This window comes from Canis lupus, chromosome 1 (assembly GCF_011100685.1).
Source record: "Canis lupus familiaris isolate Mischka breed German Shepherd chromosome 1, alternate assembly UU_Cfam_GSD_1.0, whole genome shotgun sequence".
In the NCBI taxonomy this organism is placed as follows: Eukaryota; Metazoa; Chordata; class Mammalia; order Carnivora; family Canidae; genus Canis; species Canis lupus.
Genome location: NC_049222.1, coordinates 89,386,480 through 89,412,129, shown reverse-complemented (window position 1 = coordinate 89,412,129; position 25,650 = coordinate 89,386,480). Strand labels below are relative to the sequence as shown.

Here is a 25,650-nt window from a genome sequence, read left to right as displayed (position 1 = left end):
CTGATTTTTTTCTGGTAATAATAATAATAATAATAATAGCTAGTATTTATAACATTTCCCATGGGATTTTGCTCACTGAATTCTCATAGAACCTCCAGGAGGAAGTATTTCCCCAAGGCTTAGGGAAGGCAAGACTATGTTGCAAGGGCCCGCAGGCAACAAGTTTCAGAGCTGGGATTTCAACCCCATTTTGTCAGACTTTACCACAAGTCACAATGCTTTAACTTGATGCTACACTGCCTCAGTCACTAGGGGATTTTTTTTAAAAGAAAAAAAAAAACCTAAATCATCAAAGTATGGAACTTATACTTTTTTTTTTTTAAAGTAGAAAGCAATAAATGGTCTTAATGAGCCTCTCTCCAATCCCACAAGGGTGTAATGTTGAAATCATACCTGATCTTCCCTGTCTTTCCACCCTAAGCAACTTCCCTAGTTTTCCACAAAAGCCTGAGGGGACAGGAGAATAAAAGTCTCTCTGAATGAGACACAGGGGACCCTGGTACAGAACCTCACTCAGGAACTTGAGAAACATTTGTGATTTTGCTGCAGACAATTGTGTAGGTACCTGAGAGTGAGAAAGAATGTATGATATGCTGAGCAAGCTCTCTCACTTCTGAAGTGGATTTCTTCTTAAAGGGTGAATAATTATGGGAAACAGAAGAGCACCTACAAGAAAAGCCAAGGCTAAGAATTACAGCTCATTCTATCAGTACTATGCAAAAGAACTTTCTGTGATTATGGAAATATATTCTATCTGTGGCATCCAATACAATAGCCACTGACCTGGTATGGCTGTTGAGCCCTTGAAATGTAGCTAGTGTAGGAGAGGGGACTAAATATTTAATTTAATTTTCATGAATGTTAATCAGTTAATTTTAATTAGTTAAAATTTAAACATAAATAGCTACATGTGGCCAGTGACTGCCATATCAGATGCTACAGCTCCAACTGGCCATAGAAGTGTGGTGACTATCATAGTGTGGGTCATCAGGGAAGGTTTCATTAAGACATATTTTGAGCAGCTTCAAAGTAGAATAGGGAAGGAAGAAAATGCAATTGGAATGAATAAAGAAGAAAAGCAAAAGCTTCGTCCTAGTCAAACACCAGAGGTTTAAGATTTAAATACCTAGTGCAAGGACCATGGAAGTCATGTAAGGAAGGGAAATAAGTTAGTGGTAAGAAACAGTAGGGTGCAGTGGGGACTAGGGGAAATTAGAGACACTACCTTATCTAAAGCATTGGTCACTGGTCTACTAGTCCGCTCCAGCCAGTTAATGCCATACAGAAATGCAGACTCAGTGATGGTGACTGTCTTATTTTTTGAGAGAAGTCAGAAATTCAGATTTTTATGTTGTCCCCTAGTTTTGAATGTTGGCACCTGTACCAGTCAGCATGAGCTAAATGTTTTCAGCAGACCCTACTGGTGCCCTCCTCGTGTCTGCTCACTTGTCCCTGCACGCCAGGCTGCCTCCTGAACACACCTTTATCTCTCGCTGAAGACATCGTGTGCACACTTGGCGTTTGTGCAGGGCACTCCTGGAAGGTTGATGAATTTGTGCTCTGGAAAGCTGCATTCCACCAATGACAGATGCAGGGGGAGGGAGTGCATCAATACCCCAGTCCCCTCACCTCTCCGTTGAGACAGCTCCGAGGGCTCTTCAGGGTTTCCCCCCCACAGTTCCCCTGTGTGACGGGGCACCAGCTGCCCACAGTAGAGACTGGGAGACAGGGCATCATTCACGGGTTTCCACCCCTACCCCCTCCCAGTCCACAGTCCCCTTCAGATAAAGGGGGGTGTCTCCAGGGATCATCTTCAAATAAATTACTTGCACACGACATTGTATCTCAGCTATTATTTCCAGGGATCGCCTTCAAATAAACGACTTGCACCTGACTCCGTATCTCGGCACCCGATTCCAGAGGGACCTGAACAAAGACGCAGCTGTAACACACAAACTCAGCATCTCGGCGGTGGACTCGGTGACGTTCTGATGTGCCCTCCTATCGTGGTGGGGACTCCGTCAGATCCTTCAGGGACAAAGGCTCTTTTCCACACGCGGATCTCCATCTTGCATGCGAGTTTCTCTGCACGCATTCAGCTCCAGATGGAGAGGCGGCGCCTGGAATGCTGGGAGAAGGATTTTCAGTGACGACACCTAGAAGCCCAGCTCCCATTGGCAGGACTCAGTCACGTGGCCCCTGCTCCCCGCGGGGGGAGCTGGGAAAAGCACCGCAGCGCCGCGCCATTACACAGGAAGCATCTTTCTCGGCGGCTTAAGATTCAGCAAAGCACGTTCCAGGCTAAAGAAACCATGTCTGGGGATCCCTGGGTGGCACAGCGGTTTAGCGCCTGCCTTTGGCCCAGGGCGCGATCCTGGAGACCCGGGATCGAATCCCATATCGGGCTCCTGGTGCGTGGAGTCTGCCTCTCTCTCTCTCTCTCTCTCTCTCTCTCTCTCTCTGTGACTATCATAAATAAAATAAAATAAAATAAAAAAGAAAGAAACCGTGTCTGGGGGCCACAGTCGGTTTGCTGCTCACCAGTTTGGAAGTTCTCACCCGCACATGAGTCCCAAAAATTGAAAAAAAAAGTTGCTAAGAAGTCAGCCACCCAGCAAGTTCTTCACTTCTGCAGATGCAAGAGTCCTACCTTCTACCGCGTTGGGTGATAAAATGAATGTATGGGAATCAAATCGGTTCTTCACTGACTGATTTTACAATTTCAGGGAGAAAATAATTGCATCTCTGATAGCCCTTGTGTGAGCAGAGGCTCCCAACGTGATAGCTTCCCTTCCTTCCTGCCTTCCCTGCCAAGCGTTTGTCTCTCTCTAAGGAAATGGTCAGTTATTTATTTATTTATTTATTTAATCTTTTTTTTTTATTGGAGTTCAATTTGCCAACATATAGCATAACACCCAGTGCTCATCCCATCAAGTGCCCCCCTCAGTGCCCGTCACCCAGTCACCCCCCCGCCCCGCCCTCCTCCCCTTCTACCACCCCTTGTCCGTTTCCCATAGTTAGGAGACTCTCATGTTCTGTCTCCCTTTCTGATATTTCCCACCCATTTTTTCTCCTTTCCCCTTTATTCCCTTTCACTATTTTTTATATTCCCCAAATGAATGAGACCATATAATGTTTGTCCTTCCCTGACTGACTTAGGAAATGGTCATTCAAATGCAGTCTTCGTCTCCTGTCGTCTTTGACCCCTCCCCACCGGCTCGGACACTCTGGTCATCCTGCTTATTTCTCAGACTTGCCAAAGGAGGGGCGCCTCAGTGGCCCAGCGTCTGCCTTCAGCTCAGGTCATTATGATGGGCTCCTGGGATCGAGTCCCCATCTGCGGGGAGCCTGCTGCTCCCTCTGCCTATGTCTCTGCCTCTCTCTCTCTCTCTCTCTCTCTCTGTCTCTTGTGAATAAATAAAATCTTTTTTTAAATAATTTTTAAAAATGTGCCAAAGGAGGGTGCCTTAGTGCAGTCCGGGTGGGCATCTGACTCTTGGCGTCTGCCCGGGCTGTGATCTCAGGGTCTTGGGATCGAGCCCTGGGGCAGATCCTTGCTCAACTCTTGGGGGAGTCTGCTTGGGATTCCCTCTCCCCCTCCCTCTGCCCCTCCCGCTCACGCTCACTCTCTTCTTCTCTAAAATAAATAAATAAATCTTAAAAACAACAACGAAAGCTTGCCAGACGTTCCCCCACCTCCCAGGCTCTGCAGACCCTGCCCCCGGTTCCAGGACTGTGCGCCCTCTCATGCTGCCCCGTTTCCCCGGGCTTTACCTAGCTGGCCCCCGTGTATCAAACGGGTCTCACCATAAATGTCCTTTCCTGGGAGGGGCTTTCCCTGACTGCCCCAAATCAAGCCCCTGTCTTCTCCCCGCTGCTACGCTCGCTCATTCCGGGTACAACCGTGGGGAACCGTATCTGTTTATCTCATAGGGGTTTCCTCCAGAGCCTGCCGCTTCCCCGCCGGACACCTAGCAGGAGCGTAGTGTCTGGCGTGGTGCTCAAAATAGGTTCACACAAATAAGTGAATACCAAGAAAAAGTCCACCGCTTTGAACAATTTTGTGAGGATACCTTTTATAATTAAAACAGCATACCCCAATCTGTTTTGAAAGTTTAGTTAAGCTTTACTGGGATTTGAGAAAGAGGAGTATTTGTACAACGAATGCTACCTGAAGCAACAGAAGAAAATAAAAATTCTTTCTTTATCCCAGAAATCCATGAACTTACTCTTTTCTAAAACTGGCCTTGATAAACTCCCTGCGATCACTTATGTCAACAGGAGGGTAGAGTGGAAAGGTCTTTGAAAAAGCGAAGAGGCCTAGAGGCGCTTTACAATGTAGAGGGTTAGTTCCCAAAAGCATAATTGACCTAAACGATCTGCCAGGTTTCCCTGCAGGGTGGGGGTGGAAGGGCATTAACCTCTCTTTTTCCCTTTTCTTTACCCTGTGCGTTCCAGTCCATCCATCATTTTCAACTATCCTCCTAAACGTAGCCCCTTCTCCCCCCAGAGGTAGTGGCCCTGAATGAAAATAAAATAAAGGACATTACATTAAGAGACTGTAGAGGTTTTTTTCTAAGAACATTTTCTTCTTTAGGTCTGTGCTACATTTTGTCTTCGATTGTTCTCAAGTGGCCCTGGGGGCATTTCACAGAAATTAGAAGTCAGCTGGTCAGACCATTTGGTTCCAGATCCAGCACCTGCCCATCGTGACACTGAGCAAGTCCCGTAGTCCGGTCTCAGCCCCCATCCCTCCTGTGCAAAAGAGGAATACTGGCGCCTCTCTCATAAGCTGACATGGCCATGCATGAGTATTACAACATGTGAACACTTTAGAAAAGGGGGGGAGGGTAGAAAAAGGAAAGAAAACCTCACCTTGGATCCACTATGAACTATTTATCTACTTATGTAACCTGGACTCCGTGGGTTGCACCTGTTTTTTCTAAAAGCATCAAATGAAGGGATGGTGGGCTACAGGACCTCTGTTGTGCTTTAGTGTTGACATTCTCCAGCTCATGGTAAATGACAAAAGAGCTGGAGGTTCTGCTTTTGCTCAAGATTGTGTCACTCCAAGCTGCCAAGTGCACAATGAAGCTATCTAAGAAGTACTTACTTGTTTAGTTAGAAATGTGGTTTTTTGGTTTTGGGGTTTTGTTTCGGAGGGATTTGTTGCCAACTGGTGGGATTTGAAAGTGTTTTCCCTGTGGGAGGCAGATTCGGAAGTCTGGCCTGCTGAGACACTTTTGGAAGCTGAAACTAATTAAAATATTTATTTTAGCCCCCGTAGCTAAGACGCAGCAGGGGAGAAAGTCCAACATTCATTTTTATGAAAGTGTAATTATATTCACTAACCTTTTGTGTACCCTGTTCGGCAACTGCCCCGGGGCCACCCCACCTGCTCAAACACCTGCCCAGTGTGCGAGCATTTGGTAGAACAGTACTTAATGCCTGAGCTAAGGGCATGTGGGCTTCCCCACCGCCACCAAGGACAATAGAGCCTTGTTACACATTTCATCACCTATAGACTCACCTCTGGGGGAAGTATTTTCCTAGTTTCACCTTCAAAGAGACCTATAAAGCTACGCAAAAGAGAAAAAGAGAAGGAGAGAGAAGCTAAAATAGAAGGTAAGGTCCATTTCTGTAGGTGATATCATAGAGATTGAGAAAGACAGGAGACTATGTAAGAGTCCACCACCCACCCTACTTCCTGACCGCTTATGAAACCCTAAGAGAAGTGTAAAGTCACATTATGAGACAAGCTAATGTAAACATGAATGGTTTTTGAGTGGCAAAAACTAAGGGGGTAAAATTAATCATTTTACTTGCACTGAAGACAAGTGTCTCCGGGGATGACACTGGTAGAACTAGGAGTGCACACAAGGTCCACGCATCAGCTAGGTGGTCCACTCGCATTCCCTGTTACTCCTTCCTACTCTTCACCATCACTGTCGCCATGAATACTCTACAAGTGAGGAAACTGAGACCCCTGGAAGATCAGTGACTTGGGAACTAGTTCTTAGCAGTCTGCGAACATAGACTGAGAGATCCCATGGACAACCCCTGAGGTTGGAGCTCCAGCTCCGCTAATGACCAGCAAGCGTGATTTTGGACAAAGCCCTTGTCTCACTGAACCTCCATTTTGCCTTCTGTAAAAGGGAGGTGATAATGAACTACCCTTCCTGTGAAGATTCAACTAGTTCATACCTGTAAGATACCCGGCACATCACCTGTCATAGGAGGCGTGGTGAATCATGGGGTGTCATCACCATCTGCAATGACCGTGCACAACTGGGGGGCAGCAGAGTCAAGATACCTTGGGTGGTTGTATTCTCATTCTTTCATTCCTCCAGTTTTCTAAAACCAAGTTCGGAGAAAATCAGAGGTCATAGAGGATGGATAGGGAGAACACGAGAAGTGCAAAGAAACAGTCCTCCTATCTCCAGAACACACCCTACATGGGGCCTTTGACTTCCATCCCAGGCATTAGAGAAAAATCTGTTTGATGAGCTAAGAAATATTTGTTTTTAACAAAAGAAGAGACTCTGTAAGGCTTCTAGAATTCTCAGCCTTGATGATGAAGAGGAATTACAATGTACATATTTTATTGGTACAGGTGGACTCCCCATTTCCCGCCTCCCCAAGACTTTTTCTCACACACATTCACCCTTTTCTCTCTCCCTTTTCTACCTTTTGACATCACCTCATTCTTTAAGAGCCAGTCCAAATTCTATCACCTCTCCACGATTTCCAGACCTCCCCTCTCTCTGGATGCCAATACATTTATTTTTAGTTTAACACTTAATTGATTTTTCTGTTTCATATGAACTAAACTCCCTCAAATAGATTGTGTACTTCCTTTGTCTATTCCATAGGGTTTGATACTAAGTTGAAAAGCCATGAGGCTCTAAATAGAGGCGTGCTTTGTATAAATTCTTGTTGAGAAGTGGACTGGTTTCCGCCTTTGTGAAACACTCACCTGGCAGTGTGGACTGAACTATGAACTTGGCACAGAATTTAAGACTTGGCCCCCATCCTCAAGGAACATTCACCTCTAAAGAGAACAAAGCTCACAGCATCTCATAACTGGAAGACACTGTGTCAAAGGGCTGAGCAGCATGAGTTCTAGTTAATTTCCCTTGCTTTTCTTAACATTCAAATGTACATAATAGTGGCAACTACTTTATAGGATCTTTTTTGGGCTTAAACAAGATAATGCAAGTCAACCTCGGTGCAGAGCTTGGCATATACTAAGAGTTCAAAGTTGGCTATAGGTAGGTTTAGAAATGAGAAAAGTAATAGGCCAAGGTAAAACAATAAACACTCAAGAGGATTACCTGGACATGTTCCAGGTACAGCTCATGCTGCTGTGTAATTATTTTTAAGGCATTTTGTGCTAAGTATGTACCTCACAGTAGGAATAGACACTTCTGCCCATGCCATTTCTGTGCAGTGGAGCAGAGAGAGGGAAATAATGCTAAAGAATTGGAAGGGAGCTCACTTCTGGGTCTGGGAAGATGCAGATGGGAGGTGCCTCTGTAAGTCATGGCCATTTATTGTGACACATAAAACAACAGAGTCCCAGGTCATGAGCCTGGAAGAATTGCTTGCTGCACATTCCATTATGAGTGCAGGAGTGGCGGAGTTCACTGAGCTACAGTGGAACTGTTCGCTTTTCTTCAACAGAGTCCCCATTAAAAAATAATAAATAAATAAATAAATAAATTTGTTTAGATTCAATTTTATTAATGTACCATATATTATACATTCAGGGGTGGGATTCAGTGGTTTATCAGTTGCATATTATGACATCAGTGCTCATGACATCTGTGTTGTCCTTAATGCCCATCATCCGGGTACCCCAACTCCTACTCCCCACCCCTCCGGCAACCCTTAGTTTCTCCCTAGAGTTAAGAGTCTCTTATGGTTTGCCTCCCTTTCCATTTTTCTCTTATTTTTGCAGAGGCCCTGTTTTAACATAGATAGCATTTCCTTTTTCTAAGGACTGCTTTGAGGACAACAAGCAGGCAGACTTGATGATTTGAGCTGGAATCATCTGGCTTTGGAGGCATCTTGTGGCACAGCTGCCTGGCTCTGGGAGCAGTCGTGTCCAACAGTGGCACACAGGAAGGGGGAAACCAGCTCTTGGGGGGGGGGGAATGCCTTTGGTCTCCCCCAAGGGGTGTCTGGGAGTCCTTTGAATCATAATGATTTGGTTTCTGGTGGTTGCTGGTCCTGTTGGAAGCACCTATAACAACAAAATGAAGCTCCCCAGCAGCTGCACTTCCCGTGAGGGCACAAATAGCTAAAAGGGGGTTCTGGTTCAGAAGCTCCTGTTCCAAATTTAACCTGTGTTTTTGGTGAACTTGGTGGGGGGTGGGGTGGACACCTGCCTAGAGGGTCTCAGGTGGATCCTATGGATATGCATCCCCACAGCTGGGGAAGTTGCAGTGCTAAGTTGCACTTGGTTGAACTATGGTTTTGGATGTGATCGTGCTCCTCGCCTGAATGAAGATAAAAGAGAACCGCCTACAAGGACAGATTCGGCAGAAGCGTGTTGAAATACACAGGGGAAGCTTGGCAGGCTCATGGCAGAGGGGCTGACAGCTAGGAAGGTGAGAGGGTAGACGCCCAACGAACAAGAACGGTATAGAGAGCTTCCTCCCTCTGTGCCCTGCGATCAGGACCATACCTGCGTGACCTTGGTTCTCCTCCTCCCCCTGGGACGTAGGGACTATGATCTTCCACTCATTTGCATCTGCCCTAGGTGCTAAGTCAGACACCTGCCCAGAGAGTTACTTGGACCAGAAAGTTCAGAGGCAGGACTTGAATGCAGACCGGTCTGATTTCAGAGTCTGCTCCTTCCACCATACCAGCCCTGTGAGTCCCTAACACTGGCTTCGCTGACACCAACACATATTGCACACCTGCTGTGGGCAGCGCACAGACCCCCGGGCAGGGGGCATGGTAAAATCGAAACCAAGTGTGCCTGTAACGTAGCTCTGAAAGTTCTCAAAAAACAATGAGTTCTTTGCGTGGTCACTGATTGGATGAGAATAAGGGCCATCTCCCAAAGGGAACCGTAATCCTTCCTGGGGAGGATACCCTATCTGCTCCCTATCCAGAGTGCCCTGCCCAACAGCCTGTACCTAGAAGGCTCTGGAGAAACATCTCCTGATGCTGCAGGGAGGGGCTGGGTGTCCTAGAATAAAGCAGGGCTTGCGGCTTACGGTCCTGAGCTGGGGTCCCAGCTCCACACCACACTAGCTCAGTGCCCTGGGTAAGACAGCTCACCCTTTGGGGACCCAATTTCCTAGTTTACAGGAAAGGAATAATAAAAAAATGAAAATATAACATATGCCCTGGTCCACTTGACAAGGCTCTGTGCAGATCAAAGTGATTATATAAACACGCTGTAAAAACACTGTAAGAAATGTCTTCATTGAGCTTTATTCCTTGGAAATACTGCAGGAAGCAGGAGGGGATATTACAGAGGATGGAGTGCTTGGGGATGACCCCATAGAGGAGAAGGGCAAATGAAGCCACACAGCCTTCTGGATTCTAGAAGCCTTAAACTGCTGAGTTCTCATTTCAGGGCAGATCATAATTATATGTTTGAAGGCTGGAGGGGTGAAGGATGGGATCCAAAATTCTGTCCAGCTCTGATTCAGGGGCAGTAGCCTTGCCATTGTTTCTCCCTGTAAGATCCGCTGGCTTCCGCACCTCGGGAGTGACATCTCCCCAGGAGCAGGGAAGCCTAGTGGTCAGGACTCAGGGTCCCGATTGGGAGTTCTTCCTACAACAGAGTTCTTCACCAACTCTAAAACCATATCTGAGCAGAAAGAAAAGATAATAGCATCCACCTTAAAAGGTTATTGAATTATTTATTTTTAAATATTTTATTTATTCATTCATGAGACACAGAGAGAGGCAGAGACACAGGCAGAGGGAGAAGCGGGCTCCGTGCGGGGAGCCAGATGTGGGACTCGATCCCAGGACCCCAGGATCATGACCTGAGCCAAAGGCAGAAGCTCAACCACTGAGCCACCCAAGTGCCCAGTTATTGAAAATATTTAAATGAGGTAATTCCTATAAAGTGTTGAGCCCAGGAGCTGGGAAAGAATTATAGGCTATGAGGAATATTATTATTACATTTACAGTTATGGCTACTACGTATTCCTGATCTTCTTCTATCAACCTCACCCATTTCCATTAAAGTTCAATATCCTAGACAGAGATTTTAAGGCCCTTGGTAAAGGTTAGTGAAATCAATGAACTGAAAGTCACTAAAAAGTTGTAAGGAAAGAATCAGAAGCATCACCTTCCCTGGATCCAGCTTTTCCCCCAATAATCCAAATTAAGAACCCCAATTAAGGCAGAGATAATCTGCTTTACAAGATTATGCCTCAGTGACATTGAAGGAATATTATATTGTGTATCCCTTTGGTTGAGAGTCCCAGAAAGAGCTTTTGGAGGTGGGGTAAGGCAGTCAGTGTCATTTACTATTAATTGCCTTCAATTTCTAGGCTTTCCTAATCCCAAAGTCATGCCCCCCGACATCCCCCTCACAAAAGGACACTGAATAGTCACAAGTCTTCCTGATTCAGCCTCCAAAAGGAACGTTAACACAAATGTCATTACCTGTCTTCAGGATTTATAGGGTTGGGGGAGGTTTTTCTTTTCGAATGGAGAGGAAGGAGGGAAGAAGAAAAGCTAAAAAGCAAGTCTCAGATTTCCAGAAGTAGTGATGGACACTCCCCACCCTCGAGGCTTCCTTTCTCTCAAGAAAAACAACACTCCTGGTGTTTCCCAGGAGAGCCCGGGGCCTAGCCCCAAGCAGACAGATGGTAGTGATCCCACCCTCCATTTTGCTGGCCAGAGTCACTGGAGGTTAAAGAAGAGGAAGTAAGTGAATTCAAGCGTACATCCTGATAACCTGAAGCCACAGGACCAATGTCACTCAGTCTGTTAAAAATGACCAAAGACTCTTCTCTTGGTAAAAAAAAGAATTCAAAAAACCTGAGCAGCCATTTTGTGTCAAGGAGGCTGCCCGAGTCCAATGCACAGAGTTCCTGATGTGTCTTGGTTGCTTGTGGCATTGCCTTGACACCAGCAGACCTCTCTGGAAGAGAGCACTGGGCAGAAGGAAGGCAAGTGCTTTGTGTGTGAAGCAGAAGGAGACATTGCCTTTCAGGCCCAGCAGATATTTGCCCTCAGGCGACTCAGCAGAAGCCTGGAAATCCCAGAGCAGCAGCTTGGCAGTCCCACGTGCTACACATTCGCCTGAGCATTTTTATGCTCGTATCAACACTTGTCCTTCTGTTTGTGTAGATTAACTTTAAATAAACTTGTTCTCTTTTTGGGTGGCATTTCTTGTTTCATTTCTCTTGATTTCTCTCCCCCTTACGTTTCATAATCATTCCCATTCCCTCTGTGACACTTTGGGAGCAGAAAACCTTTCCCTAGGGGATGATGTCATGATCACCTTCTGGCCACAAAGGCAGGAGTTCATCTTAAGTGGGAGGACACCCGCCTGCCTGCTCAGACTGGCTCTGAGCTGATGTGTCAGTCAGCACCTTCTCTGGGGAGGCTTGGAGCCCAGTGTGGCAGTTAGGACCACATGGGGGGGCAGGTGACACCTTGAATCCTGTCCTTACCAGCGAGCATTTCATCTCTTAACCCCTGGAAACCTCAGCTTCCTGGTCTCTGAAGTTGGGATGACGGTAGCATCCACCTCGCAGGGATGTTCTAAGGATTACAAGATATTATAAAGTTTCAATAAACCCTAAGTCCAAGTGTGGTAGTTTATTGAGGCCTCATTTACCTAAACACCTGACCCAGAAGATTGAAGTAGATGTGCTTAACATAGTATGACATCTTTTTTTTAAAGAATTTTTTTATTATTTATTTATTCATGAGAGATAGAGAGAGGCAGAGGGAGAAGCAGGCTCCATGCAGGGAGCCCGATGTGGGACTCGATCCCAGGACTCCAGGATCACGCCTTGAGCCAAAGGCAGGTACTAAACTGCTGAGCCACCTGGGAATCCCCTCTTATGACATCTTTAACGTGATCTGCACTTTTCCTAAAAATTATAATGCTTTCATGACTTCCCGTCCTGCAAGGTGATCTACCTTGAGGTGGATGAGGACAAGATGTAGTCCATCCTGAGCTGCAGCACCCTACTTTCTCACCCAAATCCCTATCCATCTTCCACTTTTTACCACACCTTCTCTTCAACCTCATTAGGATCACCACATGACCTCTACTTTGGATCCCATACTCTCCCACCTTCCTTGGGAAGAAACCTTAGATATATCAATGATCCCTTCTCTGCTCTCAACTAGGTCCTTCCAATCCAGTATCTGACCCCCTCTCAGTGCCTCCATGTTAGAAAGTAACCTCCCTTGGCCACGTCCCCACTCTGGTCCCTACTCCACTTTCCCCCTCCTTTCAGAATCAGCCTTTTAACAAATTATGCATTCATTGCTGCCATTTTTCAGACCCAATTCACTCCTCTGTGCATTATAATCTGATTTCCAGCCCAATCTTCCAGGAGTCCTCAAACCACTCACGCTCTCCATGTTGTAAATCCAAAAGACGTTTTCAGTTTCATCTCATTGACATCTCACCAGCATTGGATGTGGCGGCCTCTCTTTTTGGACTTCCTTGGCTCTGGGATCTCGCATCTTGGTTTCCCTCTCACCTCTCTGACTGCTCCTATTTTGTCTGTTTCCAGATCATTCTCCTCCCCCTTTCATTAACTGTGGAATTTTCTTCTGAAATTATTATCAGTTATGGTTTCAATTATCCTCTCCATGTCAGTGGAAACCCACTTATATGTCCCATAACAGACTGCTCCTCTGTCATCCAGACCTACATGCCCAACTACCTATTACATCTCCATTTGGAAGGCATTCCTCATGAAAATGTCTAAGACCAAGTTCATGATCTTTCCCAGCAATCTGCTCCTCTTCCTTTATATGCTGCTCAAGGAATGGTACCATAATCCATCCTGTGTGTATCATCCCCTATGTCTTCCTCTCCCTCATTCACCATAGCTAATTTATCACCAAGACCTACTTTCTCTTCCATTTCAGAAATATCTCTCAAAACAATCCCATTCCTATTCTGCCATCATGATATGTTTTCCTGGACTTCTTCCCCATTTGTTCTGCTAACCCAGCCCAGTTCCTTTTGCCACTGCAGCCAATCATGTCATGTTCTTTGAGAAAATGTGTCAATGACTTCCTATTGATCCCAAGAAAGTAACCAAAATCCTGATATAGTATGGCAAAGACTACTTTTCCATAGTATCCATTTCCCCCCCTTTACAAAGATCTGATAATGTTGGGATGGCATTGTATCTTTCTCTCACACACACACAAGATACTTTTAACCTCCTATAGAAAGAGGAATATAACCTATAAGATGTAAGCAGAAGCTGTTAAATGGAGTGGCTAGGAAAGTCCTTTAAAAGGACTTGTAAATCTTCATGCCTGAAATGTGGATATGATGGCTTAAGCTCCAGCAACCATTTTGAGACCTTGAGGATAGATGCTAGAATTAGGAATGGTAAGGTGAAGGAAGCTTGTGTCCTGGTGACTTTGTAGAGCCACCATACCATGTAAGACTTGATGGTCTACTTCTGGGCTTCTATGTGAGAGAACAAAATCCTCAGTGGATTAAACTCACTATTGCTGGATTTCTGGCTCTAGCAGTTGAACTCAGTCTCCTTGTTAGCCACAGGCTTTACAACATCCTGTGTGGCTGGTGTTTACCTTATCAGCTTCCTTCGCCCCACTCTTACTTACCCTTATGTTCTTCAATACACACTGGCCTGAGTTCAGTTCTTCATATACATCAGGTCAGGGCTTTCCTGACCAGGGCCTTTCTATACTTTCCCCTCTGTCCATAGGACTTTCCTTCATGACCCTTTGTCCTCCCACCTAATTTATGTCTAATCATCCTTCAGGTCGCAGTTGGTGCAGAACTTTCTTAGGAGAGTCCTCCCTAAAACTCTTTTCCTCTTCACTCCCTCATTCTATCAATCTAGGATAGATTCTGTGTTAGGTGCTGTCACAGAACTATATTTTGCTTCAGAATACTATTCTTAGCTTTAGTAATTAGTCATTCACCTATGTAATTATTTGATAAATATTTCCCCTGTTAGATTTGAACTTCATGAAAGCAAGGGCTAAGTCTGTTTTTGTCTGACATTTTATTTCCAGCTTCTGGCACAGTCCTTGGGTGTGTGTGCATGCGTGTATGTGTGTGTGTGTGTGTGTGTGCGCGTATGTATTTGGCACCTAATAAATACTGTGAAATGAAGAAATCAATGAAGATCTCTAGTCCATTTTTCATAATCTGTATCAGGACTCCTAATTCTCTTTTGCCTTAACCAGTTTCTTGCTAAAATTTTCAATCACCTTGCACTAACACTTTCATAGTGTTTCATGGCTTCAGAATACCTTCATACAAATCATCTCATTTTCAGTCTCTCCAACAGCCCTGTAAGATACTTAGAGAGTAGCAGATCTTTTCCTATCAAGCCTTTCAATGTAAAATCAGTCATTACTGATCTGTTTAAAGGGTCACCCAAGTTTGTGACCTCATTCCCTCTCATTTAAATCTGGAACCTCAGCAATAAATTGCAATTTTGAGAATTTTTCTACTGGTCTAGGGCCATCCATGTATATACTCAAACTGAAAAAAGACGAGTTAGGCAATAAACTCTTCACAACATACCCCCTCTCCCTGCCTCCCATCCAAATATGGCTTTCTTGTCCAATTCAATTCCCTTGACCTCAGATCCCAGGTGATGCTGATGCTGGTGCTTCAGGTATGCTTTGAGAACCACTGTTATAGAGGCTCCTCAAGGAAAGAGGATGCATTTCTCTAAAGGAATCTGGCAGTGGATGATTTGCTGCTCTGCATATTACAGCAGCCTGCAGAACATGTCAAGTTAGGTATAATTTCTAGCTCACCAAGAACAAAACAGTAGTGTCATGACAATCCTGAGAACCACTGAGCTGTTGCATATCACCCTATGGGTAATGAGGAAGAGACACCATCAACCTGCACTGGGAAATCCCTAGTGGGTGGGTAGCTTGCCCAGTTTCCTGAACCTACCCTTCTCCCAAGACTGTGGTCCTTAGATTACTGCAGTAACTCTGCATGCTAATGGGCAGCCTGCACTTCAGCTTCTATTTCAGCAACTCTGTGAGCCCAGGCCACTTAACAAGTACTGGTCCTTGAAATACAAATGGCAAGAAGCAAGCAGGATGGCATCTTAGATTGTAACTCTACTGGTGGTCATAAATTGGAACTGTTTCCTCTGCGATCCTAGCCATCTGCCATAAAACCCCTGAAAACCTTGGCAATCCTAATATCTGCACATTTTACAGTTTCTTCAATCAACATGCTCACCTTGTTTCACATTTTCATCCTCCATTTCCTTCCTAACATAGTCTGGGGGAAATTGGTTTGTTCCAATTTCCAAAGTATGGTTGTGTCTACTTTTATAACTGATTTTGAAAACTGATTTTGGATATAAGGTCCAGGACCAAAATGAAGTCTACTTCATTTCAACTATTTCTTTCATCCATCCAACAAATCTTTATTAAGTTCCAGGCTATGGGATATACCAGGATAGGCAATAGACACACCAAGAAAGATAAATATCTCCAGCACCCTTAAGGAACTTCTCTGAAAGGTCCATTTCCCACCTGGAAGATGAAGGTAATAATAACCCTTATCTTATGCAGTTGTTAGTAGTTAAATTAAGTAATACATATTTTTACTAGAGTGCCAGTATACCATAAACACTCGGTACAAGCTGGTTGTTACCAAACTAGGTAGGAAGATAATAATACCAATGTTTCAACTGATAGGCAAAACTATCATGGCTTTATCACAATTTGAATTTAAAAGTACCTAAAGAGGAAAGTATAAAATTTTGTTACATCTCCCATTACCAACATTATCATTCTAACATTTAGTTATGTGATTACCCCAGGCTTTGTTTAAGGTGTACTGTAGATCACCCCTATAAAGCAGTATAAGTTGTGTCTTTACGACATTACTATCTGCTACATGTAGGATTATTACCACCATCAAGTAATAATAACCACTAACACTTTGAGTGCTTACCATGTACCAGGCATTATTCATAAATGCTTTGCAACTATGACCTCATTTAACCTCAAGACTACATTAGGAAATAGATACTAGTTTCATCAGATAAGGAAACAGATACCCAGAGAGTTTAAGTAGCACACGAAACTTCACATGGTTCTTACTATAAACATGTATAGCACTTTTCAGCCCTGTTCACACATGTGTGTCAGAAGAAAAAGATAAAGTGTGTACATGTTCCAGATCTTACAATGAAGAGGATTCTGGTTCTATCTGCTTCATTTCTTCTTTCAACCACTGAGGTAGTTCTCAACTGGCCAGGTGGTCCAATATGTTAGACTTCTGTGCTGCAAAATGGGTAAGATGGACGGAGGGAGAAAGGGACTTGCATTAGGGTGTGAGAGTAGTCCAAGGAGCATTGAGGAAAGAGGCGTGGGTGTTGCTGCAGTATATGTCGAAAGTGGGTGCGAGATAAAAGAGGAATTTTGAGAGCTATGCATTCTAATGTGTTCTCAAAAGACAAGTAAATATCTTGAGTTATTTTTTGAATGGCTTTTTTGGATGCCAGTCTGGGCTTCCTTAATTGAGAGAATGCTTTGAAACTAGATGACATGGATGAACAACTTGTAAATAGGATGGGGGTATATTTCAAATGTGATTGTTTGCAATATCATATAATTGGTGACAACAAATTTTGAAACTTTGTTCTGGGATACTGTTTCTTACCTTTCTTAAGGGTCAGAACACATAGAAATAACACTGCCCTTTGCAGAATGCCATGAAATATTGATAGGTCTAATTTTCTCATAGAATAACTTTAGCAAAGTTATCAGGTGAGCTGAAAATAGATTAATGGAATTTGAGAGCTGGAAAGAGCCTTAAAAAGATGGAAACACTCAGGTTCATAGGAAAGTTTACTTCCAGCAATGAAGACTTGATTACATAAATTCTTTGCAAGTCTCTGCATCTTCATTGATAAGAGCATTTACAATATCTTTAAGAAATTAAGCTTATGGGGTGTTCAGGCTACTCTAAATCTCCTACTAATTCATCCATTTTTATTTTATTCATTGTTATTTATTTTATTTTTTAAAGATTTTATTTATTTATTCATGAGAGACACAGAGACAGAGAGAGAGGCAGAGACACAGGCAGAGGGAGAAGCAGGCTCCATGCAGGGAGCCCGATGTGGGACTCGATCCTGGGTCTCCAGGATCACACACTGGGCTGAAGGCAGGTGCTAAACCGCTGAGCCACCTGGGCTGCCCTCATCCATTTTTAAGTAATAGCCAAAAAGTAATTCTGGGTACACAAAAATTAGAAATCCACTGTGGGGAAATTTTTTTTGATTGAGAAAATTGATCATCATTACCTAAAGAGGTTTCTGAAAATTAGAGGTCCATTATCATATATTGGTGGTAGAATATTTTGGTTCTGGCCACTGAGAACTAGTGTTCTCTGGGAATAACATATGAGAACCACCAAACTAGGAACAAAGGTGGTTACAAAGATGTCATTTTGGGACCTGTGTCTGTTGAAGTCGGGTACTGATGTACCATTAATCATATAAATGTTTTGAGAACCACCATTTTCATCAAGAATCCCTGTAATTATTTTCTCCAGAGGAATCATAATGTTTAATGATGTTATCAACCATCCATCAGAATATCTGATCCACATGACACACCAGTATTTTTCCAGTCAGAGGCTGAGTGTTTTTTGTTTTTTTTTTTTATAAACTTTTATTTATTTATGATAGTCTCACAGAGAGAGAGAGAGAGAGAGAGAGAGAGAGAGAGGCAGAGACACAGGCAGAGGGAGAAGCAGGCTCCATGCACCGGGAGCCCGACATGGGATTAGATCCCGGGTCTCCAGGATCGCGCCCTGGGCCAAAGGCAGGCGCCAAACCGCTGCGCCACCCAGGGATCCCGAGGCTGAGTGTTTTGACTAGCTTGTGAATTTAGACATTTACAAGAGTAGGGATTCAGATGAGGTTACTGGAAAAAGTAGAATTAGACTGTGGATTTCTATGCCTGGCATTTTCCCAAGTGATGTAGACAGAAAACTCTTTTAATACAGAACACATAGAAATTTTAGTTAAACTATAAAAACATTCTCTTAACTGGATAGTTCTCACACACACACATAAAAAAGTAGTAAGTAAATTTTTAAAAATCAAGGAAATTATCAGTGGCCAAAAGTAAACAGGAAATTGACAACCAGAGGGATAAGGAAATTGATACTGGGAGCTTGGGGAAGAAGGGTTTCAGTTACTTAGGGTCTTGTTTTTTAATGGCTTTGTGTCCCTGCAAAGTGAAGAATTGAAAATGAAATTTCTGCATAAAGCCAAGATCTCTAAAGAGCTTTAACCTTGCCTGGTAGCATAAGGCAACAACCAGGAAACTTCTTGGTTTCAGTCTAGGTCCCAGTGGGGGAGAAAAAAAATCACACCTAAAAATTTATAATCACAAGGATGTCCTCATATGGTTAGGCATGAGTTAGAATTTCAAATTCATATGACCTACATGACTTAGGAAGCCTTCAGCTGAAAAATAAAAATCAAAGTGGTTTCTGGTGAGTCATATACCTCTCTAGTGACTGGTAAATGTACATTCACACCCTCTTTAGGGGGACACATAGCAAGAGGAGACTCCCAGGGTTTTAGATAATGGAATTCTCTGTTAGTGCCTCTCAGTTTCTAAAAAAATTAAAACTTGAAAGAAAAAAAATATATGAAAAGAAAAACTATGAAAATGAATAAGCTGAACTGAAAAATTGACAAAAAAGAATTTCTAAAAATGTAAATGTAGTCAATAAAATTTTTTTAAAACTTAAGGGAACAATACAAGTTAAATGCAGATAAAAAGAACATGAACAAATTGGAATACAGATCAGAATAAATTATTTAGAAAAGAGTATAGAGAAAGAAATTAAAAGTATGAAACTTGGGGGTAAGAATAGCATTTAAAGAGTGAGAAAGTCTAACATGCATGTCATTGGTGCTTCAGAAGGACAAAATAGGAAGGTCGTATTCAAAGCAGGACCCTGGGACACACCACAGTGTAACTGTAAAATACCAAAGGCAAAAATAAAGAAACCAGAAATACATTGTTGACCAAAAGTGCCAAGAAACAATGATGAAATTCCATCAAGCAACTAGCATCTTTTTGTTTTGTTTTTTTTTTAATGCAAAAATATCACTTTGCACCAAAATAAATCATGATTCTTTGTAGACTTAGCTAACTCCAGATCTCTCCAGGAAATATTCACAACGAACCTGGAATAACTTTCATAGAGACCAGAGAATATTATCATGTCAGTATGACTTCAGTGCCAACCTGAATATTTTTCCATTGTCCAAGAAAGGACAATTTGAGCAAGAATAAGGCTATTAATTAAAATTATTATAGTTAAAATAAGTCAAACTTGTTAAAATCTGTGATTTCATACTAATACTGCAAAATACCTCAGTGATCACCCTGGAGGTGCCAGGGTAAGATGATAGGCATATGTATCAACCACATTATTTTGAAAACTGGTGAACAAAAACAAAGAGCCCATCATTTATCCTAACTCTGCTACATGAACTGAAACTCAGGGTAACAAGAAGTATTTAGAGAAGAATGTATAGAGGAGTTTAACTAATAATGAAAAAGAAGTGATAAAATTTCTTTATCATTAGTAAATTTATCAAATGATTAAAAAGTATGTTAACTAATAATTGTCACTTTAAAGACATACTTTGACTATTATCAGTTAACATACTTTAAGGAAATAATGTATTTAGATAATGCTCACCCAAAACTGCTGATTTCACAAAAAGACTGACAACTAGACGTTATATACCTCCTTCTGTAAACACACAACACCAAGGACGGAAGAGTCTTGCGAAACACAAAACAAAATAAAAACACAAATCTAGGCAAGCCTCTAGATTAACTACCAATATACAAGAAATATGAAGGAGAAGGGAAATTCTTGATACCTTCACATTGTCAAAGCACATCCTTGTACAGAATAAACAAGCCAGGTTCTCCAATAAAAAAGTTTCCAGGAAAAAAAAAAGTTTCCGGCGGGGGGGGGGGGGGGGGGGGGACAAAAGGAGGAGGGATCTATAGATTAAAAGAAATTTAGAAGACCTATGAACCAATAGCTATAAGTTATTTGATTCCTTATACAAAGTGTCAAAAAACCCCACAACAACAACAAACATATACAGTCAGAAAAATGTGAACACAGGCTGTCTAGTGATATCAAGATCAAGGGATTATTATTAACTTTAGTGTCTTAATTTATCATGGTAAGTTATACACACACACACACACACACACAGTACTTAAAATAAAATATTTTGTTGTCTTGTTAGTTAAAAACATCAAAGACACTTAGGAAACCCAGAAGGCAGTGGGAATGACATGTATTAATTAAGCAGAGCAACATATAATGACCAGTGAAAGTAACTATTCTCATGTTTAGGAACAGCAATGAGGAGCTGCTTTCTATACTACTTGGGAACATGATTACTGGGGAGAAATCATTATTTAGAACAGATCTCTTAAACTTATCAAAATACACTTTAAGTGGGTTTTATTACAATGATGCTTTTAAAAAATGATAGCCCATATTAAGAAAGTGTCATTCAACTTGACATCCTTTCAAATCATGATCAGGAGAGCTTTGAAGGCATGATCATAAGCCTCTGAAGCTAAATGAATCTTTTGCCATGGGAAAAAAAGAATACGAATTATGTTTTCAAACCTACAGCAAAGTATCCTCTTTTGATCTGTTTCATTTTCAACCTCGTATAAAATGCTAACTAAGAAACTAGAATGATTTAAAATATTACATTTGAGATATCATCATGGGGGAAATACCATTTAAAAAGCATTCAAACATGGGTGCCTGGCTGGCTCAGTTGGTAGAGCATGTGACTCTTGATCTCAGAGTTGTGAGTTCAAGCCCCACATTGGGCCTAGAGCTTACTTAAAAAAAATTTGTGCGTGTGTGGACATCAACAGATGAATGGATAAAGAAGATGTGATTGATATATGCAATGGAATATTATTCAGCCATCAAAAAGAATGAAGTCTTGCCATTTCCAACAATGTGGATGGAGCTAGAGAGTATTGTGCTAAGTGAAATAAGCTAGTTAAAGAAAAACAAATACCATATGATTTTACTCATATGTGGAATATGAAAAACAAAGCAGATGAACATAGGAGAAGGGAAGGAAAAATAAGATGAAAATTGAGAGAGAGGCAAACCGTAAGAGACACTGAACTCTAGGAAACAAACTGAGGGTTGCTACAGGGGAGTTGGGTGGGGGAGGATATATTGAATGATGGGCATTAACATGGGCACTTGATCCAACATTGGGTGTCACATGCAACTAGTGAATCACTAAATTCAACCTCTGAAACTAATTTTAAAAATTTAAAAATAAATAAAAAGTATTCAAGAAAGTACATGCAAATGCAGAAATTATGGTACCAAAAGGAAAGGACTCAGAGTTAGAAAAATATTAATATCATCTCTTTAAATTATCTTAGGTTGATACATTAACAGCCATATTTTAAGATTATTTTCTTGATTTTTCCTTAAATATTCCTGTCTTATAAAGAGCATTTTCCTTTTTGAATTGAAGTGTTTTCTATAGTTACCAAAAAGCACATCCTTATGATATGCCATTGTTCATAAATAAAATTTAAAAATAATTTTTAAAGAACATGTTTTTATTCATGGTCAAAGAGGAACTTATAATGGAAATCAGAATTATTTGAAATGAAACATTAGTCATTTGCAAATACCTTCTACCATTCTAAAAGTTGCTTTTTGGTTTTGTTTATTTCTCCTTCACTGATCAGAAGCTTTTTATCTTGATGAAATCCCAATAGTTCATGTTTGCTTTTGTTTCCCTTCCCTCCGAAAATGTATCTAGTAAGAAGTTGATATGACTTAGGCCAAAAAGGTTACTGCCTGTGTTCTCTAGGATTTTGATGGTTTCCTGTCTCATATTTAGGTCTTTCATCTGTGTTGAATTTATTTTTGCGTATGCTGTAAGAAAGTGGCCCAGTTTCATTCTTCATGTTGCTGTCTAGTTTTCGCAACACCATTTGTTAAAGAGACTTTTTCCCATTTAATATTCTTTACTGCTTTGTCAAAGATTAGTTAACCATATCATTGTTGGGTCCATTTCTGGGCTTTCTCTTCTCTTCCATTGATCTCTGTCTGTTTTTGTGTCAGTACCATACTGTCTTCATCACAAGAGCTTTGTAATATAACTTAAAGTCTGGAATTATGATGCCTCCAGCTTTCTTTTTTCTTTTTCCATATTGCTTTGGCTATTCAGGGTCTTTTGCACTGCCATACAAATTTTAGGATTGTTTGTTCTAGCTCTGTGAAAAGAGCTGGTGGTATTTTGATAGGGATTGCATTACATATGTAGATTGCTTTGGATTATATAGAAATTTTAATAATATTTGTTCTTCCAGTTCATGACTATGGAATGTTCTCCCATTTCCCATTTCTTCTTAACTATAGAGAACAAACTGAGGGTTATTGGAAGGGAGGTGGGGAGTGGTTAAATGGGTGATGACTATTAAGGAGAGCACTGGTTGTGATGAGCACTGGGTATTGTATGTAAGTGATGAATCACTACATTCTACACCTGAAACTAATGTTACACTGTATGTTAACTAGCTGGAATTTAAATAAAAACATGAAAGACTAGAGTTTTAATTTCACTGACTACTGTATATGAAATAATCCAAAGAAAGAAGGGAGCACATTATACAAAAGAACACGAATTAATGAAATTAAAAACAGAAATGATGAAGTTTAAGAAAGCTATAAATGACTTTAGTGTTCTCTCTTACTGAATCCATTGAGAGATCAACAAAAAGTCACAGATATGAAGATCAAATTATGTCCTTTATTAATAATAAACTACGGGGATCCCTGGGTGGCGCAGCGGTTTGGCGCCTGCCTTTGGCCCAGGGCGCGATCCTGGAGACCCGGGATTGAATCCCACATCGGGCTCCCGGTGCATGGAGCCTGCTTCTCCCTCTGCCTGTGTGTCTGCCTCTCTCTCTCTCTGTAACTATCGTAAATAAATAAAAAAATTAAAAAAAATAATAATAATAATAAACTACGTAGAAGGTATGACTTAGTGTGAGAGCCAAATGAGTCTACTGGTACTCTCTGTCCAGCCTCCATTTGTAGAACTTGGAAGTACATGCTAGAGAGAACCAGATGCACTCACCTAGGATTGTTATATTACAATGGTTTGGAGAGTAGAAAGAGATTCACTTCCTGGTGTTTAAGATTTTTTTTTTAATTTTTATTTATTTATTATAGTCACAGAGAGAGAGAGAGAGAGAGAGGCAGAGACATAGGCAGAGGGAGAAGCAGGCTCCATGCACCGGGAGCCCAATGTGGGATTCGATCCCGGGTCTCCAGGATCGTGCCCTGGGCCAAAGGCAGGCGCCAAACCGCTGCGCCACCCAGGGATTCCGGTGTTTAAGATTTTTGAGGGTGAACATTCACTCAATCAAGAAATGAGTCCCAACAATGGATTCTCAATAGAGGTAGAGCACAAATATGTATATTAAGATGGAACAGGGAATAAAACAGATATTAAAATAAAGGAAAATGTGAACTTTAAACAAATTTAAAAGTTTAGACAAAATGGATTTCCCAGGAAAAAATAATTTTGTAGAATTGATTCAGAAAAAAATAGAAACACAAATGAACTTAGAATCATTAGAGAAATTCAATCTGTATTAAGAATCTACCCAACATCCCCCACCCCATGTCAAAAAGGAGAAGAAGGGGAAGAAGATAGAGAATGAGAAATAAAAAGCAAAGAACCATAACTGGATCCAAATAATTTTACTAATGAGTTTTACCAATTATTGGAACTGGCAAATCCAATCTTACAAAAAATGGCTCCAGATAATTTGGACCATTTAGATTTTTCTCAAGGATGATTGATTTAAACTTCTTCTCTGAGGAAGGAAAATTCAATTTTCCTTTCACTTCTTGAATTTTCTTTAGTAATGTTTATTTTCTTTTCATAAAACATTCAGAGGGAGGGGAACAGGGTTATAAAAATATTATTCCTTCATTCATAGAAAAATGGTCAATGTGAAATAGGAGAGTTTACGTATAGCCCATAACAAGGGAAATAGTCAATATTAATTTAAAGAGGGTGTGTGTGTTGGGGGAGACAACTATGCACCTGTTAGAATGGCCAGAATTCAGAACGTTAACAACACCAAATTCAGAATGCTAACAACTATCAAAGAGTAGTCTCTTTAATAAACAATGTTAGGGACACAATGTAGAGTGATAGGAATCCTCGTTCATTGCTGGTGGGAATGTAAAATGGTGTGGCCACTTTGGAAGATAGTTTACTGGTTTCTTAGGAAATGAAACATACCCTTATTGAATAATAATGTACCCTGGTATTTACCCAAAGTAGTTGAAAACTTATTTTTACACAGAAAACTGCACATGGATATCTATAGCAGCTTTATTCATAATTCCCAAAACTTTGAAGCAAGCAAGATGTCTTTTAGTAGGTAAATAGATTATAAATATACCATGGTCCATCCAGACGAAGGAGTGTTATTCAGCACTAAAAAAAAAGTGAAGTATCAAGCCATGAAGAGACATGAAGGAAACCTAAATGCATATTCCTAAGTGAAAGAAGCCAATCTGAAAATACTATATATATATATTATACAATTAACTAACGTTCTGAAAAAGGCAAAATTCTGGGGATGGTAAAATGATCAGTGGTTGCCAGAGGTTCTCATGAGGGAGCATAGTAAAGTATGGGCTTTAGGTGATAATGATGTGTCATTGTAGATTCATCAACAGTAACAAATGTATCTTTGATGAAGGATATGGCAATGGGGGAGACTACACATATATGGGGGCATATGCGTACTTTCTGCTTGATTTTGCCGTGTACCTAAAAGTGGTCTAAAAAATAATCTCTTAAATTTTTAAGAAGAAGAGACCAGGGATCCCTGGGTGGCGCAGCGGTTTGGCTCCTGCCTTTGGCCCAGGGCGCGATCCTGGAGACCCAGGATCGAGTCCCACATCGGGCTCCCGGTGCATGGAGCCTGCTTCTCCCTCTGCCTATGTCTCTGCCTCTCTCTCTCTCTCTCTCTCTCTGTGACTATCATAAATAAAATAAAAAAAAAAAAAAAAAAAAAAGAAGAGACCATGTACCTATACTTAAGGTCAATTCATTTGAGAACTTATCTGAAGCAAAGTTCATGGAATAAATAGGAGGAAAAGTTTGTTGCCCCTTCAACCAAGAAAAGCCAAGGAGTCCAGTTCTAAGCCAGCTACCTCTATAGACATTAGTTCTGCATTGCCAACCTGCCTGAAAACTGAAAAATTTCCCTTTAAGATCCAAAGCAAAGATGCCCACCCTTGGGATCCCTGGGTGGCTCAGCAGTTTAGCACCTGCTTTTGGCCCAGGGTGTGATCCTGGAGACCCAGGA

The 25,650-nt window shown here is 41.6% G+C and overlaps 1 long non-coding RNA gene across 2 annotated transcripts in view; it reads right to left on the bottom strand.

Annotated features, from left to right (window-relative positions):
• Positions 1–25,650, bottom strand: part of LOC106559468 — a 99,882-nt gene that overhangs the window by 20,856 nt on the left and 53,376 nt on the right. The window lies entirely within an intron of this gene.